This window comes from Pan troglodytes, chromosome 20 (genome assembly GCF_028858775.2).
Source record: "Pan troglodytes isolate AG18354 chromosome 20, NHGRI_mPanTro3-v2.0_pri, whole genome shotgun sequence".
Lineage (NCBI taxonomy): Eukaryota > Metazoa > Chordata > Mammalia > Primates > Hominidae > Pan > Pan troglodytes.
The window spans coordinates 43,380,773-43,394,184 of NC_072418.2; the positions used below are offsets into that span (position 1 = coordinate 43,380,773).

The window sequence follows — 13,412 nt, forward strand, 5'->3', positions numbered from 1 at the left end:
GTCTTATTGGTACCTATGGAAAGATCAAGAAGAAAAGAGGACAGAAAGGGATATAACAGCTAGTCTTAGAGACTCCTCTAACAAGATTAAAAAGCAGAAATCAGATTACTTTTTTTGTTTGTTTGAGACTGAGTCTCACTCTGTCGCCCAGGCTGGAGTGCAATAACGTGATCTCAGCTCACTGCAACCTCCGCCTCCCAGGTTCAAGCGATTCTCCCTGCCTCAGCCTCCTGAGTAGCTGACATTACAGGCGCCCGCCACCATACCCGGGTAATTTTTGTATTTTTAGTAGAGATGAGGTTTCACCATGTTGGTCAGGCTGGTCTCAAACTCCTGACCTCAGGTGATCCGCCCGCCTCAGCCTCCCAAAGTGCTGGGATTACATGCATGAGCCACCGTGCCTGGCCTAGATTATTTATTTACGTATTTATTTATTGAGACAGGGTCTCGCTCTGTCACCCAGGCTGGAGCGCAGCGTCGCAATCACCACTCACTGCAGCCTCTGCCTCCTGGACTCAAGTGATCCTCCCACCTCAACCTCCCGAGTAGGTGGGACTACAGGCATGTGCCACCACTCCTGGCTAATATTTTTAGTTTTGTAGAGACAGGGTCTTGCCATGTTGCCCAGGCTGCTCTTAAACTCCTGGTCTCAAGTGATCCTCCTGCCCTGGCCTCCCAAAGTGCTGGGATTACAGGCATGAACCAACATGCCTGGCCCACTCATGTAAATTAAATACAGTCACGTGTCACTTAATGATGAGAATATGTTCTGAGAAATTCCTTCATTAGGCAATTTTGTCATTGTGTGAACATCAGAAAGTGTATTTACGCAAAGCTAGATCATATAGCCTACTATATACCTAGGCTATAAGTTATAGTCTATTGCTATAAACTTGTACTGCATGTTATTGTACTGAATACTGAAGGCAATTGTAACACAATGCTGTTTGTTTGTTTGTTTTTATTTTTTTGAGACCACGTTTTGCTCTGTCGCCCAGGCTGGAGTGAGTGGCACCATCTTGACTCACTGCACCTCTGCCTCCTGGATTGAAGCAATTCTCCTGCCTCAGCCTCCCGAGTAGCTGGGATTACAGGTGCACACCACCATGCCTGGCTAATTTTTTGTATTTTTAGTAGAGATGGGGTTTCGCCACATTGACCAGGCTGGTCTCGAACTCCTGACCTCAAGCAATCTGCCTGCCTCGGCCTCCCAAAACGCTAGGATCACAGGCATGAGCCATTGTGCCTGGCCAAGTGTTCGTATATCTAAACATAGAAAAGGTACAATAAAAGATAAACGTGGGCCAGGCGCAGTGGCTCACACCTGTAATCCCAGCACTTTGGGAGGCTGAGACAGGTGAATCACCTGAGGTCAGGAGTTCAAGACCAGCCTGGCCAACATGGTGAAACCCCATCTCTACTAAAAATACAAAAATTAGCTGGGCGTGGTGGCGGGCATCTGTAATCCCAGCTACTTGGGAGGCTAAGGCAAGAGAATTGCTTGAACCCAGGAGGCAGAGGTTGCAGTGAGCTGAGATCGCACCATTGTACTCCAGCCTGGGCAACAGAGCGAGACCCTGTCTCAAAAAAAAAAAAAGATAAAAGTGGTGCACTTGTAGAGGGCATCTCCATTATAACCTTATGGGACCACCATTATCTATGTGGTGCATTGCTCATTAAACATCATTATGCAGGAGATGACTGTATGCCTAAAACTGCTAGAAATATAGGAAGTAATCCAAATGCTTTTCAAGTTCACATGACTTGGGTACATCTTTGGTAAATAAAACTAGTTTAATATTGTTGGTTTAATGAAAAACAGCTCTGTCTTCTGACTTACAAAAAAAAATTAAACAAAAACAAAACCCAAAAAACCTTATACATGTATTTCACTTATGGTCCTTGCTTAGATGATGGCTGCCTGACATGCATTTGATGTAAAAATGGTGAATAGTGGGGACAGGCACAGTGGCTCATGCCTGTAATCCCAGCACTTTGGGAGGCCAAGGTGGGCAGATTAGTTGAAGTCAGGAGTACAGGACCAGCCTGGCCAACATAGTGAAACCCAGTCTCTACTAAAAATACAAAAAAATTAGCCGGGTGCGGTGGCTCACGCCTGTAATCCCAACACCTTGGGAGGCCGAGGTGAGCGGATCACAAGGTCAGGAGTTCAAGATCAGCCTGGCCAAGATGGTGAAAACCTGTCTTTACTAAAAATACAAAAATTAGCTGGGCGTGGTGGCGGGCATCTGTAATCCCAGCTACTCTGGAGGCTGAGGCAGAGAATTGCTTGAACCCAGGAAGCAGAGGTTGTAGTGAGGCGAGATTGCACCACTGCACTCCAGCCTGGGCAACAGAGCGAGACTCCGTCTTGAAAAAAAAAACAAAAAAAAAAATTAGCTGGGCGTGGTGGCGGGCACCTGTACTCCCAGCTACTCAGAAGGCTGAGGCAGGAGAATCGCTTGAACCTGAGAGGCAGAGGTTGCAGTGAGCTGAGATCGTGCCACTGCATTCCAGGCCGAGCGACAGAGGTGACTCCGTCTCAAAAAAAAAAAAAAAAAAATAGCGGGGTTTGGTGGTGCACACCTGTAATCCCAGCTACTCGGGAGGCTGAGGCAGGAGAAAGAATGGCTTGAACCCAGAGGCAGAGGCTGCAGTGAGCCGAGATAGAGTCACTACACTCCAGCTTGGGTGACAGAGTGAGACTGTCTCAAAAAAAAAAGAAAAAGAATGGTGACTAGGGAAATGACTTGGGAGAGCTGACTTTGTCTAATGTCTCATGAAACTTCCATGACTAATCTAAACATAATTGTTAAGAACATGTGAAATAAATAAATGTAAGTAGGATCAAAGTTGATAAATGAACTTTTCAACAACAATCGTGCTTTATGCTTTAACCCGGGAGGCGGAGGTTGCAGTGAGCTGAGATCATGCCATTGCTCTCCAGCCTGGGCTATAAGAGTGAAACATTGTCTCAAAAAAAAAGAAAAAAGAAAAAAGAAAAAATAATTGTGGTTTATAAATAGCTCTTTAAAACGGTTTCCCAACCTCACTGATAACTACACCCTTGGATGGCAGATATTAATTAAATATCCAGGTCATTTCCAAATAAAACAAAATACTAAAGCATTCATTGCTGAACACAGACACAAGTTTATTTACCTTTGGCTTCTTAAAATTTATAGAAAGAAATAATATATTTGGGTCCATAGGTAAACATGTCCTGTTTCATACTGAAAAACTACTCTGCGAGAAAACACGTTTCTAGAAATTATGTGTCTTCACAAAATGTTAGCTCATGACAGTTCAAAATCACTTACTTCCTAGGTTTCGCTGTAGAGTTGCTAAGACTTAAAATTCTCATATACAATTATATAACTACTATAAGTGACTCTGTATGCAAAGTGTACAAGGAAAGTAAGATGTTAGTGAGGTATGAAGATGTGGGGGGGTTTTGTTGAGGAAAAATAACTTAGTCTAGTTTATAAGTTGTTGCAGAATAAAGGAAGGAAGAAAAGATACAGGTAAAACTGGATGCATATAAAAGTTGGAAAGAATCTTTTGTGGTCAAACTGACCAAAATTGATTGAATTTATTATGTCTTAAAAATGAGCCTTAATATCAAGGGTACATTGATGCAAAACTAGAATTTGGCATTATCTTTTAAAATGCAAGATTTTCTTGTAGTATTGATAAAAAAGAGTGAAAGATTTTCTTTTTCACCTTTTAAGTAATCTGCCTTAAAAAAATTATGTCTTATCAAAATAATTTTCTCTTTCATGTTATCTTTTATCAGGCCTTCAATTACTTTCCAAGAAAATAAAATCCTCTCTATTAAGAGAGCTAATATATATATTTTTACAACTATATAACTTTCTTTATTTGCCTTCAAAGCCTTTTAATAATTACCCTGGTGATTATGAAATGAATATTAATAAATATTAAATGCTCATTAAATACTTAAATCATAAAATATTAAATGATTATAAAATGAACAGTTGATTAAATAGGATCCCAGATCACTATATAATTCAATAATCACTCTGGTAACCAGACTAATTATTAGTGACCTAAATTAATAGTTACCTGAGATCCTATTAATCAAATTTTTCCTTTTTTCTTTTCTTAATTTCAAAAAATATGGAAGGCCTCATGAATTTGTGAGTTATCCTTGCACAGGGGCCATGCTAATCTTCTCTGCATCATTCCAACTTTAGTATATGTGCTGCCAAAGCAAGCACTCATCAAGTGTTTTAAATCTTTTTTTACATTTTTGACAAACTTCCTAAAATCAAATTCTAAATTCAGTCTTTTGACCTTGAATTAATTTTGGAATTTGCCAGTTGAGCCCCTGAGAAAGCTCAAAAGATGTGTTTCTCACCTCGAAAAAGAGAGACATTAGCCAGGCACGGTGGCTCACGTCTGTAATCCCAGTACTTTGGGAGGCCGAGGCAGGTGGATCACCTGAAGTCAGGAGTTTAAGACCAGCCTGGCCGACATGGCGAAACCCTGTCTCTACTAAAAATACAAAAAAAATTAGCCAGGCGTGGTGACGGGCACCTATAATCCCAGCTACTCGGGAGGCTGAGGCAGGAGAATCGCTTGAACCCAGGGGGCGGAGGTTGCAGAGAGCCGAGATCGCACCATTGCACTCCAGCCTGGGTAACAGAGCGAAACTCTATCTGAAAAAAGAGAGACATTAGACTAATTAGGCTTATTTGAAATGCTAAATTAAATGGGAAACATTGTCAAATAATAAATGATGCTAAACGTTTATATTTATGAACCCAGGGTAGGAGGTGATGAGGGTGATAAAAAACATTTTTTAAAATAAGTTATATGGCCGGGTGCAATGGCTCGTGCTTGTAATCCCAGCACTTTGGGAGGCCAGGGCAGGTGGATCATGAGGTCAGGAGTTCAAGACCAGCCTAGCCAACACAATGAAACCCCGTCTCTACTAAAAATACAAAAATTAGCTGGGTGTGGTGGCAGCCACCTGTAATCCCAGCTACTTGGGAGGGTGAGGCAGGAGAATTGCTTGAACCCAGGAGGCGGAGGTTGCAGTGAGCCAAGATCGCACCACTGCATTCCAGCCTGGGCGACACAGCTAGACACCATCTCAAAAAAAAAAAAAGTTATATTTCTGGATATGTTACTGATATGAATGTTCTAAAAATTATAAGATTCCTAGAAATCTAATGTTATAAGTCATAATTTTGTTACTATGTTAACATGATATATGCCACAGAAATAACCAGGTTTCCTTGTCAATTGCTGGTTATAATGAACTCTCATCAGATTTTTTAACCATGGCCATTCTGTCTTGCTCATCAATAGTGTTTTGGTTCTTCTCTAAAAGCATTTGCAATCAGCTATTGCCCCAAATTGCTTCTTCAAGATTCATGGAAATGACTCTGACAAGTAGTCTGGAATAGAAGGTCCTAATAAACTTATGATTATAACATTGGACTGGGTAAGAATTTCCAAAACTCTAGTGGAAAAACTGGACTCAGAAAACTGCTGACTCGGCTAGGTGTGGTGGCTCATGCCTGTAATACTAGCACTTTGAGAGGCCCAGGCAGGCGGTTCATTTAAAGCCAGAAGCTCGAGACTAGCCTGGCCAACATAGAGAATCCCGGTCTCTACTAAAAATACAAACAAAACAAAAAAATTAGTTGAGTGTGGTGGTGCACACCTGTAATCCCAGCTACTCCAGAGGCTGAGGCACAAGAATCGCTTGAGCCCGGGAGGTGGAGGTTACAGTGAACCGAGGAACTCCAGCCTGGGTAACAGAGCGAGACTCTGTCTCAGAAAAGAAAAAGAAAAAGAAACCCTGCTAACAACATCAGGAAGAATAAGAATTACATGGGACTGAGCTGACGGATTGTAATTTTTTTTTAATACCTACAGTATTATAGTGCCATAGGCATAGTTTGATGGCAAGTCCCTGGCTTCATAACCTTGAGAGGCTTTTATTTATTTATTTATTTATTTATTTATTTATTTATTTATTCTTGAGACAGAGTCTCGCTCTGTCGCCCAGGCTGGAGTGCAGTGGCGTGATCTTGGCTCACTGCAACCTCCGCCTCCCAGGTTCAAGAGATTCTCCCTGCCTCAGCCTCCCGAGTAGCTGGGATTACAGGAACCCACCACCATGCCCAGCTAATTTTTCTATTTTTGGTAGAGACGAGGTTTCGCCATGTTGGTCAGGCTGGTCTCAAACTCCTGACCTCGTGATCCACCTGCCTCGGCCTCCCAAAGTGCTGGGATTGCAGGTGCGAGCCACCGCGCCTGGCCTGAGAGGCTTTGCCTGGCCAACATAGAGAAACCCATCTCTACTAAAAATACAAAAATTTGCTGGGCATGGTGGCCCACGCCTGCAGTCCCAGCTACTTGGGAGGCTGAGACAGGAGAATCACTCGAACCTGGGAGGTGGAGGTTGCAGTGAGCCAAGATCACTCCACTGCACTCCAGCCTGGGTGACAGAGCGAGACTCTGTCTAGGAAAAAAATTTTTAAAAAAAAGGTCCAATCTGGGCCAGGCACAGTGGCTCATGCCTGTAATCCGAGCACTTTGGAAGGCCGAGGCAGGTGGATCACTTGAGGTCAGGAGTTGGAAAACAGCCTGGTCAACATGGAGAAACCCCATCTCTACTAAAAATACAAAACATTAGCTGGGCATGGTGGTGGGCCCCTGTAATCCCAGCTACTCAGGAGGCTGAGGCAGGAGAATCGCTTGAACCCGGGAGGCAGAGGTTGCAGTGAGCCAAGAACGTGCCACTGCACTCCAGCCTAGGCGACAGAACAAGACTCCATCTCCAAAAAGCAAAAAAAAGAATCTTTACAATCAATCATTATTCTTACTGCTCTTACATAAATAATCAGGCCAAGTTTAATAAGAGACCAACCTTATTTTGCAACAAATTGATATTTTTTTCCTTGAAACAGGGTCTTGCTCTATTACCCAGGCTGGAGTACAGTGGTAGGATCACGGCTCACTGCAGCCTCCACCCCCCAGGCTCAGATGATCCTTCTGAGGTCAGCCTCCTGAGTAGTCGGGACTACAGGCATGCACGAACATGTCTAATTTTTTTGTATTTCGTGTGCCACCAGGTCTGATTTTTTTGTATTTTTTATAGAGATGGGGTTTTGCCATGTTGCCCAGGCTGGTCTCCTAGACTAAAGCAATCTGCTCCTGCCTCGACTCCCAAAGTGCTGGGATTACAGGCATGAGCCACCACTCCTGGCAACAAATTGATCTCATTGTGATTGTGTCTGGCAGAAATGGGGGTGACTGTACAAAGAAAAATCATGTTTCAGAAGAAAACTATAGTGTATCCATTATTAGATTCTAGTTCATTGTTGTGGAGGGTTTGTTATTTACCTGGAAACTTGAGTGGATCCTGAATTCTTCCAGTTTGCTCAAATGTCTGGCTATGACTCTCCAAACTAACATTTCCAGTTTTTCTCCCTTCTGACTTGGAGTTACTGAAAGTAAGACTTCCTTTCCTGAAGCCCTGCAAGCTAAAACTAGAAGACTTGATAGAGACTTCAGATAAATCACCACAAACACTTAGGTATACACCACCTTCATGCCTACCGATATACAAACTAATCAGAAAGTTCACTGGGATCACACCTATAATCCCAGCATTTTGGGAGGCCGGGGTGGGAAGACCACCTGAGGTCAGGAGTTCAAGGCCAGCCTGGGCAATGTGGCGAAACCCCATACAAAAATTAGCCGGGCGGGGTGGCGGGTGCCTGTAATCCCAGCTACTTGGGAGGCTGAGGCAGGAGAATCGCTTGAACCTGGGAGGCGGAGGCTGCAGTGAGCCAAGATTGTGCCATTGCACTCCAGCCTGGGCAACAAGAGCAAAACTCCATCTAAAAAAAAAAAAAACAGGCCAGGCGCAGTAGCTCACACCTGTAATCCCAGCACTTTGGGAGGCCGAGGTGGGGGGATCACGAGGTCAGAAGATCGAGACCATCCTGGCTAACACGGTGAAACCCCATCTCTACTAAAAATACAAAAAATTAGCTGGGCGTGGTGGTGGGCACCTGTAGTCCCAGCTACTTGGGAGGCTGAGGCAGGAGAATGGCGTGAACCCAGGAGGCGGAGCTTGCAGTGAGCGGAGATCATACCACTGACTCCAGCCTGGGCAACAGAGCGAGACTCTGTCTCAAAAAAAAAAAGGCCGGCACAGTGGCTCATGCCTGTAATCCCAGCACTTTGGGAGGCCAAGGCAGGTGGATCACAAGGTCATCGAGACCATCCTGGCTAACACGGTAAAACCCCGTCTCTACTAAAAATACAAAAAATTAGCCGGGCGTGGTGGCATGCGCCTGTAGTCCCAGCTACTCAGGAGGCTGAGGCAGGAGAATCGCTTGAACCTGGCAGACAGAGGTTGCAATGAGCCGAGATCGCATCACTGCACTTCAGCCTGGGTGACAGAACGAGACTTTGTCTGAAAAAAAAAAAAAGTTCACTGGAACCCCCAATGCAAATTGCAACCAGGAAAATCTGTGTCAAATTATCACTGCCTGCCCCTACTCCAACTGAAAATGCTTTGATCCAGCATCTAGAAATCATGTCAATTGGCTGCCCTCCAGGCTCAGAAACTAGTTTACAGATTGCTGCAAACATTAACCTTATTCTTTTGTTTCCTCTTATTAAATACCTGTTTGCTTGTGCCATACAGAGGCCTGACTGTGATGGCAGCCCACCTGCCACACCACCTCCTGGAATGAGACAGAACTGATTAATTGGACTGACCTAGTCCCAGGTCTCATACTATTCAAACACTAATCTGATTTTTCTGTCATCCACCACCAAATCAACTTTTAGCATGTGGAACTTCTAGAGAAGTTTCAGATAGGAGAAATGAAGAAGTTCGAGAAATGCCATCCCAAAATACATCCCTTTGATAGACTGATTACTTCAAATGGAGGGAACCTGGGGAACAGCAAGGGCAGGGAGGACTTTCTTTGACCTTCCCTTATCTACCTAAACACGGATCCTCCAAAAGGAACTCCAGTGTCACGAATCCCCTCCCCAGGAATCTTCTCAATCAGGAAAGATGAGCTCAGATCACAGGAGATGAGACTGGAGGCTGGCACCACGCCCAGATCTATTCTTCTGGGACAACTTTTCTTAACTAAGAGACTTATAATCTGCGTAACAAGACAACTTTTATTCACCATACACTTCCTCCCTGCACCCTCCCATAATTTAGGTCACCATCACCTCCTAGAAGCCGCAAGCCCCTCTTTTTTCTGTAGCTCAGGATGCTATATAAGCTTCAATCATCTGGCCCTTCTTTGAATCTCATATATTGTGGGGCTCCTGTGCATACTTACTTAATTAAAATGAGTTTTTTTCTACTGTTAATCTGCCTTATGTCAATTTAATATGTAGCCCAGTCAAAGAACCTAGAAGGGTAGAGGGAAGCCATTTTTTGCTCCCCTACACCAGGCACATAGTTGGGACTTGGGGATCAAAAAATATTTGTTTACCAAATGCAGTTTTGATTAGGAAGGTTAAAGCTCTGTACTAGGCTGATTTTTATTCCAGGTCTGAACTTGTCTGTTTACCGAGTTGGCCAGGCACGGTGGCTCATGCCTGTCATCCCAGCACTTTGGAAAGCTGAGGTGGGCGGATCACTTGAGGCCAGGAGTTCGAGACCAGCCTGCTACTAAAAATACAAAAAATTAGGCCAGGCGCAGTGGCTCACGCCTGTAATCCCAGCACTTTGGGAGGCAAAGGAGAGCGGATCACCTGAGATCAGGAGTTCGACACCAGCCTGGCCAACATAGCGAAATCCCATTTCTACCAAAAATACAAAAATTAGCCAGGCGTTGTGGTGGGCACCTGTAATCCCAGCTAATCAGGAGGCTGAGGGAGGAGAATCGCTTGAACCTGGGAGGCAGAGGTTTCAGTGAGCCAAGATCGTGCCACTGTACTCCAGCCTGGGCGACACCGTCAGACTCTGTCTCAAAAAAAAAAAAAAAGGTATATTTGAAATAGAAAAATCCTTACAACACAGCCTCCCACATTACTAAGAAAAACTGAAATAATATAAACACCACCTGATCTTTTTCAAGAAGAGAAAAATTTCACAGCTGCCCAGTGGATTTATAAACTCTATTCACACTTGCCACAAGATGGCGCCACATGAGCTGGTCATCCCTGCAGAAACCCAGCTATGTCTTGCAGGCATCAAGTCTTCCTAGAGCAATTTGCGGGACCATTATATTTGAACATTCACTGTCTAAAAGGAAGCTCTTACACGACACCTAAATGCAACATGTTAAGTCACCAGCGTGTCTCGGAAAGATAAATAAATAAATGTAACGTGTGATCCTGAATTGGATTCCAAGCCAGGAGAAAAAACAGCAATAAGGAACGTTATTGGGACAATTGATGAAATTGGAACATGAATTTTGCATTAGATAAAAGTATCATGTCCATGTTAAATTTCTTGTTTTGATAGTTGTACTGTGCTTATGAAAGACAATGTTTGGCCAGACATGGTGACCCACGCCTGGAATCCCAGCACTTTGGGAGGCTGAGGCAGGTGGATCACCTGAGGTCAGGAGTTCAAAGACCAGCCAGCCCAACATGGTGAAACCCCATCTCTACTAAAGAATACAAAAATTAGCCGGACGTGGTGGTGGGCGCCTGTAATCCCAGCTACTGGGGAAGCTGAGGCAGGAGAATTGCTTGAACCCAGATGAAGGAGGTTGCAGTGAGCCAAGATCGCACCATTGCACTCCAGCCTGGGCGACAAGAGCAAAACTCTGTCTCAAAAAAAAAAAAAAAAAAAAAAGGAAAGAGAATGTTCTTGATCTTAGGAACTACACACAAGTGTCCTGAGGTAAAGAAAGACACATGATGTTCTCCAACCTAATTCTGAAATGGCTCATAACACAATAGATATAGATGATGCATGTATCCTTATGGAGGGGAGAAGAGGGAACAGTAAGACAAATGGAACAAATTGTAAACAATTGGCAAATCTGGGTAAAGAGTATACAGAAATCCTTTGTACTCTTGTTACTTTTTTTTTTTTCTGAGACCAAGTCTCACTCTGCTGCCCAGGCTGGAGCGCAGTGGTGAGATCTCGGCTTACTGCAACCTCCGCCTCCCGGGTTCAAGCGATTCTCCTGCCTCAGCCTCCTGAGTAGCTGGGGGGACTACAGGCACCCACCATCACGCCCAGCTGATTTTTGTATTTTTAACAGAGACGGGATTTCACCATGTTGGTCAGGCTGGTCTTGAACTCCTGACCTCAGGTGATCTGCCAGCCTCGGCCTCCCAAAGTGCTGGGATTACAGGTGTGAGCCACTGCATCAGGCTTCTTGTTACTTTTCTAAAAGTTTACAATTATACTAAAATAAAGCATTACCAAAAAAGTTATTTTATAGCCTGTAAGAATGTCATTAAAATTTTTTTTTTTTTTTTTTTTTTGAGACAGAGTCTTGCTGTTGCCCAGGCTGGAGTGCAGTGGTGCGATCTCGGCTCACTGCAGGCTCCGCCCCCCGGGGTTCACGCTATTCTCCTGCCTCAGCCTCCTGAGTAGCTGGGACTACAGGCGCCCGCCACCTAGCCCAGCTAATTTTTTGTATTTTTAGTAGAGACGGGGTTTCACCATGTTAGCCAGGATGGTCTTGATCTCCTGACCTCGTGATCCGCCCACCTGGGCCTCCCAAAGTGTTGGGATTACAGGCATGAGCCACCGCGCCCGGCCCTTTTTTTTTTTTTTTTTTTTTTTGAGACGAAGTCCTGCTCTGTCACAGGCTACAGCGCAGTGGTGCAATCCTGGCTCACTGCAACCTCTGCCTCCCCGGTTCAAGTGATTCTTGTGCCTCAGCCTCCTGAGTAGCTGGGATTACAGGCGCATGCCACCATGCCCAGCTAACTTTTGTATTTAAGTAGACTCTGTGTTTCGCCATGTTGGCCAGACTGGTCTCGAACTCTTGTTTTGAAGTGATCCACCCACCTCTGCCTCCCAAAGTGCTGGGATTACAGGCATGAGCCACCATACCCGAGCAGGTGTGTTTGTTTGTTTGGAGACAGGGTCTCGTTCTGTCACCCAGACTAGAATGCAGTGGCATGAGCTCGGCTCACTGCAACCTCTGCCTCCTGGGCTCAAGGGATCCTCTTGCCTTAGCCTCCCTAGTAGCCGCCATACCTGGCTAATTTTTGTATTTTTTGTAGAGACAGGGTTTTGCCTTGTTGCCCAGGCTGGTATTGAACTCCTGAGCTCAAGCAATCCACCTGCCTCTGCCTCCCACAGTACTGGGATTACAGGAAATTTCAGAGATAAAATTAGGTATCAACACTGTATGCCAGGTACTGTTTTAAGCCTTTCACACTAATCGACTCATTTAATCCCCAAAACCATTCCATGGGATAGGTGCTATTATTACTCTCATCTTGGTTTTTTTGGTTTTGTGGCTTTTTTTTTTTTGAGACAGTGTCTTGCTCTATCACCCAGGCTGGAGTGCAGTGATGCAATTTTGGCTCACTGCAACTCCACCTCCCGGGTTCAAGCAATTCTCCTGCCTCAGCCTCCCAAGTAGCTGGGATTACAGTCACCCGCCACCACGCCCGGCTAATTATTACTCTCATCTTAGTGAAGAGGAAACTGAAGAGAGGTTGAGTAACTTGTGGATCACACAGCTGTAGGATCAAGCTCTTCATAATAACACACAATCAAGAAGGTTTAAGGATGGCCAGGATATGCTCTACTGATAATTTAGGACCAAGTACTCTGTAAAATGTCTAGAGGGAGGAAAGGCAACTTTATTTATTTATTTATTTATTTATTTAGAAACGAAGTCTCACTCTGTCGCCAGGCTGGAGTGCAGTGGTTTGATCTCGGCTCACAGCAACCTCTGCCTCCCAGGTTCAAGCAATTCTCCTGCCTCAGCCTCCAGAGTAGCTGGGATTACAGGCGCGTTGTCACCACACCCGGCTAATTTTTTGTATTTTTAGTAGAGATGGGGTTTCACCATGTTAGCCAGGATGGTCTCGCTCTCCTGACCTCGTGATCTGCCCGCCTCAGCCTCCCAAAGCGCTGGGATTACAGGTGTGAGCCACCGCGCCCAGCCAGAAAGTCAACTTTCTTTTTTTTTTTTTGAGACAGAGTCTTGCTCTGTCACCCAGGCTGCAGTGCAGTGGTGCAATCTTGGCTCACTGCAACCTCCACCTCCCAGGTTCAAGCAATTCTCCTGCCTCAGCCTCCCAAGTAGCTGGGATTACAGGTGCCCAAGACCACGCCAGGCTAATTTCTGTATTTTTAGTGGAGACAGGGTTTCACCATATTGGCCAGGCTGGTCTCAAACTCCTGACCTTGCGATCCACCCACCTCAGCCTCCCAAAGTGTTGGGATTACAGGCGTGAGCCACGGC

At 44.8% G+C, this 13,412-nt stretch overlaps 1 protein-coding gene and 1 non-coding gene across 9 annotated transcripts in view; both read right to left on the reverse strand.

Moving 5' to 3' along the window:
* Nucleotides 1–13,412, reverse strand: part of AKT2 (AKT serine/threonine kinase 2) — a 117,786-nt gene that overhangs the window by 63,179 nt on the left and 41,195 nt on the right. The gene's annotated exons all lie outside the window — the stretch shown is intronic.
* Nucleotides 4,135–4,241, reverse strand: LOC112206470 (U6 spliceosomal RNA). The gene has a single exon (XR_002940834.2). It is a non-coding gene; the product is annotated as a U6 spliceosomal RNA (small nuclear RNA).